Source organism: Propithecus coquereli, unplaced genomic scaffold (genome assembly GCF_000956105.1).
Source record: "Propithecus coquereli isolate 6110/MARCELLA unplaced genomic scaffold, Pcoq_1.0 Scaffold205, whole genome shotgun sequence".
NCBI classification, from domain to species: domain Eukaryota; kingdom Metazoa; phylum Chordata; class Mammalia; order Primates; family Indriidae; genus Propithecus; species Propithecus coquereli.
Genome location: NW_012145523.1, coordinates 3635889 through 3643578, shown reverse-complemented (window position 1 = coordinate 3643578; position 7690 = coordinate 3635889). Strand labels below are relative to the sequence as shown.

Genomic DNA, 7690 nt, shown 5'->3' with positions numbered 1-7690 from the left:
GTATATATTTTATTTTATGTAGCAAAATTGTGTACATAGAACTTTTAGCATTTTTATTTTTAATTCTTATAGAACAATATAAAAATATAGCTTGAGCTTAAGGATGTAAATTGATCATATAAATGATTTGTTTAACTCTAAGTTTTTTAACAGGTCAAAGTATTTTAATGAGAAAATATATTTGACTTACAGTGATGTTTCCAGTCGCATTTTAGGTGAAAATTGGGAACTGACCCAATAAAAAGTACTTCTTATAAATTTATTATTGTATTATTACTAAGGCTTTTATCCCCTAGGTTAATCATGCCCATGATTTTATGTGGTTCTTTTTGCTTTACTTGTTGTCAGGCTGGTGCTTAATAATTATATGGACAGGTGGATGTCAGAGTGGATGAGATGAATGAGTGAGTGAATGAGTGATACTTCTTCCTGGAATAGAGGACAGAGCCCACCTGATAAGCCTCAGCCATTTCCCAACTCATCTGTCTCGTGGAGGACTCACACTGGCTTCAGTACAAACCTCGCTGAACAGGGAGAGAAAGCTCAGTGCTTCCCCAGTTTATGCACAGGACCACTACGTATGCATGTGTGTATGTGTATTTGTGCACATGTGCATATGTGTGTGTGTATGCCATGATTGTTTATGACTAAAGCAACTTTTTGCTTTTCTGAGAAAAAAAAAACAAAAATTTAATGCCTTCAGTTCCCACGAGTCACCACCAGATGGCAAGATTGTATCCTTGGCAGCAAAACCATCAGTAGCTGCTTGTGTTTCTTCCGGGGAGCTGGGGGGGTCTTTTAAAAAATGTGTACACAGATGCCACTTCCTTGTGAAAATTAAAGTCCTTACTGGCAAAAATATAACTTACATCACTAGTTTTTATTAGATTCCAGAAATACAGTCATTTTCTTCAAATACAAAAATGTATGTTCAAAAACCTTTTTCCTCCCAAACTCCCCAGTACTTTCTAGAAAAAAAAAGTTTCTCAGAGAAACTGCTTCTCTTGGTCAGAATTTTTTTTTTTTTAGAAACTCTCTAAGTGTCTGTGCCTGCTCTTAGCTGCCCATCAAAGCGACACATGCAGCTCACGAGCCTCATTTTCATTCGATGGATAATATCAGCAATAAGCTATTCCTGTTCACCCCAAGTGATGGTCGTTGGTTGTGCTGCAGCTCTTCCTAGTTTCCAGTTCAAGCCCACACCGTGCTCATAAAATAACGGATTTCCTTCTGCCTTGATTCCCATGACTCTTAATCCCCAAATAAATCCATTTTGTCACAGGATAGCTAACTACACTGATAGACAAGGCCAGCGCCACAGACAGAATGTGTCTAGAGGTCATGGACAGATTTGTAGCCAGTCCCCTGTACCGTGAACTTGAGCCACCGCACTGTGTTGGATTGGGGGTTACCCAGAGGAAGGGAGCCAGTGGTCTCCCGTGAGCCTGTCACCAGCCCTGCCCTGACCAGCATTACCAGTGACTTGAAATGAAGACGTATTATACCAAATGACAGGATTGAGATCCAAAAATACCTTTGGCTCAAAATTTCATAATATGAAGTTTAACAAGAGATAAACATGAATCCCTATGGACTAAGTGGTTTTGGTGTAGTTGGTGTAGTTGGTGTTATTGACGATTTTAGAAAAATGGTAATGAGAAAACTTGTCTCACTGCAGGTCAAAAGGCTATTACTTGACCCATAAAAGGCTATTAATCGGGTGTGAGTCTCAGTGTGACCCGGCTGCTAAAAATATCAATGTGTCGTTAGACTTCTTTCCATGAGAGAGTGTTGCCATCAAAAGCGTCCTCAGCTTGGCTCCTACCACATCACCCCTATGGTAATAACCTGATTGTGTCCTGTCTGGGACCTGGGGTTGGCCCAGAGAAGGGATGGGCCACGTGGGGCATGGTGGCTCTCATCAAATACCGGAAAGGCTGCCACATGGACGATGGGAGGACTTTTTTGTGTTGTATTCGAGAGTGCTGAACTAAAACTTAAAGAGAAGACATTAATGAGCCAAAGATTTAGGGTTAACATAAGGGAAAAAAAAACTTTCTAACAATTTCATTTGTTTGAAAATTAAATGGTCTTTATTACAGGTAGCTTGTAGTCATTATAAGTGTCCAAGCAGAAATTGAATGATCCTTTTTTGTGGGTGTTTAGAAACAAAATTCTGCTTTCTGAATTTGGATGAAAGTTGAGGGAAAACAGAAGACACACAACATTTTCCCAAAACGTTATTTAGTGCAATAAATGCTAACTACTCAACTACTGCCACTGCCATTTATTGAGGACTAATATTTCTGGATGTCAAGATTATGGGTGAGTTTAGTTCCTTTTCCTGTATAATGATCTGTCTTTTCTAGTTTTTCTCCGGTGACATATTGGGTAATAATTGTGTGACAAAAATCTAATAACATTTTTAAAAATTGCAATGACATCGTGTTCCCACAGTTTTGGCAAAATCCTAGGTTGTATAATTCCTAACAGAATCCGGAACGTGCGTGTTTTGTGTATCTCCCTGCAGCTGCATAGAACTCTTTTTAGATAGTTTTATGACTATTTTAAATTTAGGGCGAGAATCAGGTTTCCTGGAGTTTCCGTTCACTTCTCTATCTTCCCAGATATCTCCAATATAACACTTTGAAAGAGATTTTTTTCCCTTTAATATTGTTACTTCTCTTCTGATGTCCTCCTTTCTGACTTCTACGCAACTTTCACTGTTTTTATTATTTAATTTAACTTTTGAGTTCATAAATATTTTACATGTGGCTATAAAATGGTTTTTTTTTATTAGAGTTGTTTTTTTTTTCCCCCAGGAGATCTAATTCAAAAGTATGTGAGCCATAAAGTGTATTTCACAAAATAATTCCCTGCTTAAATGTTGTTATATTTCACTTTTTCACTTCTTAGAGATTAAAGATTTAAATTTAATCCATTTTCCTTTGAAAACATCATAAAGGCCATATACCATGGCTGGAGGAAAATCAATGTCTTTTTAAAGGGATCTCATATATGCTAAAAAAGTAAATTGACCTTTTTCCATGCCACTTTTGTTCAATTCTATTTGGTGAAATAATTTTTAGTATCTACTGAGTGCCTCTGTGAAAACTATTTCAGTGGTTACTAATGATTCATTAGCCAGCGTTTCAACAGGGTTATCCTTGAATTGATAGCAACATTATTATGTTTGTTCCAACACATCTGTTCTTTTAGTCAGCTTTTAGTGCTGTATTATGGGAATCTCAGAAACCATTTGACTGGATTCAGGTTATCTGTGAATTTTCATATTATTTTATGGCCACCGGCTGCATTTTATGACTATATATTAAATGTTTTATTTTTTCAAATAACTTTTCCAAATGGTCTCAGTTTCCCATCCAAGGGAAGTCAGGCATATGCCAAAACATCTACTGTTCAGCAAGTTGCAGCTAGTGCAAAACCCCAAATAAATGAAAAAGAAACAAAAATAAAACGCTTCTTTAAAAAAGAAAAATCCTGTATTAAATCCCAATGTGCCCCAAAAATCTACATACCTGACCTTTCACTATATCCATTCTTGGTAGGATGTGCCTTCAGCTTTTAATTGGAACCTTTTTCATAATTGTTGCCATTTAACACATTTAGTCTGTCAAATCATAGGATGTCTTTATAGCCTTATAATAAACCCTAGAGAACAACTTCTCTGACTGTAGCCATCTGCAATGATCACAAGAGTAGCTTACAAAATACTGACAGTCTTTATGGTAATAGGATACATATGGCGGCCCACAATTATGTGTAGCTGCATTCAATTAGTGTTGTACAATTACACAGTTTTATTGCTTAGTTAAAACAGTGAAAGCACTACATACTGGGTAATTTGCACTAATCCCCGTCTCTTTAATAGCCCCTCGGTGTTTAAAATGTGGGGGAACATCTATAGGATTTAAAGGGCCTGGGATGAACATTAAATTATGTCTCATGTTGTGAATACTCCTTGACTGACGGTTAATGTATTCCCACTTTACATGTGGGTCATGTTTTATAGAGGCTTTAAAATATAGTTATAGCAAAAGGTTCTCCTTACACCAGAACTCTGCTTGCTGGACCAGGCTGTCCAAGTCTATACTTGCAGCTTGCTAATGTCCCTTCTGAAAGATGCTCGGAATGAGGAGAAACGATGAGGAACACAGTCAGCATTGATCCAGAGAGCGGTGGAAGCCAAGGATTCGGCATTTTTAAATGTGAACCCGTTAGAAGCCTTTCCGATTTCTAACTTTTAATTAAAAATTTAGTTCAAAGTGAATGTATAACTGCCATTTGGAAAAATACATTCCGGAGATGATTTTGGGAGGATGTGTGTGTGTGTGTTTGAGTGCGTGTGTGTGTGTGCACGTGCGTGCTTAAAACAGATGTATTTAGCAATCTGTGATTTGTAGCAAAGTTTTAATTACCTTTTCCAGTGGCCTCACGCATGCCCCTGTGTCGTTGGCTCGGTAAGAGATAAGGGTGAACCTAGCTCAGCTTGCAGCAGGCGCTGATGGTGAGCTCCGGTTGCAAGGTGGGTCCTTACACCACTTGGGAAAGGCGCTCTCCCATTGGAGGAGAAGAAACACTGGAATATATTCCTCTCCATCCTTCTCCCAAAGCGTTGACAGAGAAAAACCCAAGTAACCTTGTTTACTGCCCTGCCTGACAGTAAGTTAAACAGAATTCCAAAGTAGAGGCCCGGACATTTGTTCATCTGCAAAAACATTTTGCTGAAGCATTCCTCGTGTACTTGTGTCTGGATATGTTTTCAATTACATGGCATCGGCTTTTGTCTCTAAGCTCTTGTTGTCTGTCCTAAGCAGCACTTGAACCTCTTCATGTTCATGAAAATTCTACTATATGGTTTTCAAAGCAAAAAAGGGGGCCATGGTACAAATGATTAAAGAGAGAGAAAAAGAACATTAAAATTATATGTATTTTATTTAAATGGTTTTGGGGTTTTAGGGAAGTATTATTGTTTTTAGGTACTCATTTTCTTTATTTTAGGTAGAATTTGTTTTTCCTATGTTGCAACAAATTTAGGTAGAATTTTTAGTGCTTTTTTTTTCTTAGTTATTGAAACTTTGGACTTACTGATCATCTATATTAAGTAGAATTAGTATATGGCTGTATGTTAGATGCAATTTCCATTAAAATGGAGATGCTCAAAAGTAAAACCTTTGCTACATGTAAGAGAATTACATGGTCATGTTCAGAACTAGATTGGGAATTATGACTGGGTCTGCCAACATCTGCTTTTGTCAAACTCTTTGAATAAAGTTAGGTGGTATAGATACATTTAGAAAAAAGCTCCAAAATTCCTGCATAACTGGGGTTGAATAAGTCAAAATCTGCACCACTGCACAAAGCATACATTGTGAATGTTTGGTCCTAGCAGAACAGCAAAGCAAGAGATTATTTTGCATTTTACAAAGGTTATTGGTAACCAAGTGGAATTAACGAAGTGAACAATTCTGTTCTGCCTTGGAAATAAACTAGACGATCTACTAGATGTTTGCATCTCAGATTTCCTTTCCGGAAAATCATTTGCGTGTCATTTGAATGACCAGAATGGCTGCCATGCTAAGACTACAATTTAGGAATTTCTTTTGCCTGAGAACATTTAGGCCAGGGACAACGCTGTATTTTGCAGCTGTGTTGCCTCAAAGTTTCTAACAAACCTGTTTATGGTGACCAGGGCTGCACAGCTGCTTCATTAGTGAGGGAAGAAATTGTCCATCCCAGATGACAACTAGGCAAAGCCACGTCTGTGAGGGGCACATACTGTCTTTGACCTAGCAACCCAGGTGCAGGTGACCCCGCAAGTCTTTGGATACCTGCCCAAGAGCAGCCCAAACTTGATCATGATCATGAGCCCTTGGGGAGAAAACTCCATGTTTTGAGTAGGAAGAAGATGTAAAAGAATATTTTCTGCCCTGAAAAGATAGTCTCTCCAGAAAGGAGGATCTGACGGTCTGCCTCTGTCAAAACAGCTGGCTCCGAATGATCATTGCTGATATTGCAGCTTAGCTGGCCAAACATCTGCACTTTCTGCTGCAGTGAAATGCAAAGTTACCCTACTTTTTCCAGAGGAAGGCAGCCATGGCCTGTGAACGGTTGCAGCACGCCTGATGCGTGGAGATGTGCCTTGCTGTGCAAGAGGTTCAAACTGTGCAGCAAGTAACAGATGATCACAGAGCGATAACAGAAGAACACACAAGCCTGAACTTGCTGGATCAAGTATTTTGATGCACGTGGAAAACATTGCCATTTGCTTGAGGCATCTCCTGAAGATTGCCCTTGCTGGAAATACTAGCCTTTTACCGAAGTTCTCTTTTCTGTTTCCTAGTGATTCTTACAGAGGGTACTGAATTAGAATTCTGAGTGCCCTTTCATCTTTTCTTTGAAATAAAAGAAGTTGTTTGGCGTACTTTTTAGAGCAGATCCATTTGTTTTGATCATGGCTAGAATTAAAGGAGTATGAGTACTTGCCTAGAGTCACATGCATCCTTTTGTTGATTTGTTGGGTGAAAGACTGGAGACTTTTTCTGCCTTAATAAGGACACCTGGATAGAATGCTGGCTCTGCACCCGATAAATCTCTCCAAACTGCCACAGGTGAAATGAAATGTTAATATTCCTTTCAGTTATTAATTTGAGAAATTTAAATAGATCCTGTTGGAAATGTAGGGCACTAACAATAAAGCATTTTAATATACGTGTAGTGGGATTTTTTTGTTCAGTTACTAAAAAACTGCATTTTAAAAGCTGCTTATATATTGGAATGAAAAGGTAATTATTTTCATAAATTGGAGACACTGCACCACCGACTTTCCAGACTTCATTTTATGATGCAAATCAATTTTAATTGTAGAAAACATAAATGCAGATAAGCAAAAGGGAAAAAAAAAAAAAACTTTCTAACAATTTCATTTGTTTGAAAATTAAATGGTCTTTATTACAGGTAGCTTGTAGTCATTATAAGTGTCCAAGCAGAAATTGAATGATCCTTTTTTGTGGGTGTTTAGAAACAAAATTCTGCTTTCTGAATTTGGATGAAAGTTGAGGGAAAACAGAAGACACACAACATTTTCCCAAAACGTTATTTAGTGCAATAAATGCTAACTACTCAACTACTGCCACTGCCATTTATTGAGGACTAATATTTCTGGATGTCAAGATTATGGGTGAGTTTAGTTCCTTTTCCTGTATAATGATCTGTCTTTTCTAGTTTTTCTCCGGTGACATATTGGGTAATAATTGTGTGACAAAAATCTAATAACATTTTTAAAAATTGCAATGACATCGTGTTCCCACAGTTTTGGCAAAATCCTAGGTTGTATAATTCCTAACAGAATCCGGAACGTGCGTGTTTTGTGTATCTCCCTGCAGCTGCATAGAACTCTTTTTAGATAGTTTTATGACTATTTTAAATTTAGGGCGAGAATCAGGTTTCCTGGAGTTTCCGTTCACTTCTCTATCTTCCCAGATATCTCCAATATAACACTTTGAAAGAGATTTTTTTCCCTTTAATATTGTTACTTCTCTTCTGATGTCCTCCTTTCTGACTTCTACGCAACTTTCACTGTTTTTATTATTTAATTTAACTTTTGAGTTCATAAATATTTTACATGTGGCTATAAAATGGTTTTTTTTTATTAGAGTTGTTTTTTTTT

At 37.5% G+C, this 7690-nt stretch overlaps 1 protein-coding gene across 1 annotated transcript in view; it reads left to right on the top strand.

Moving 5' to 3' along the window:
* The window catches only part of DCLK1 (doublecortin-like kinase 1), a 328500-nt gene that overhangs the window by 286694 nt on the left and 34116 nt on the right, over positions 1 to 7690 (top strand). The window lies entirely within an intron of this gene.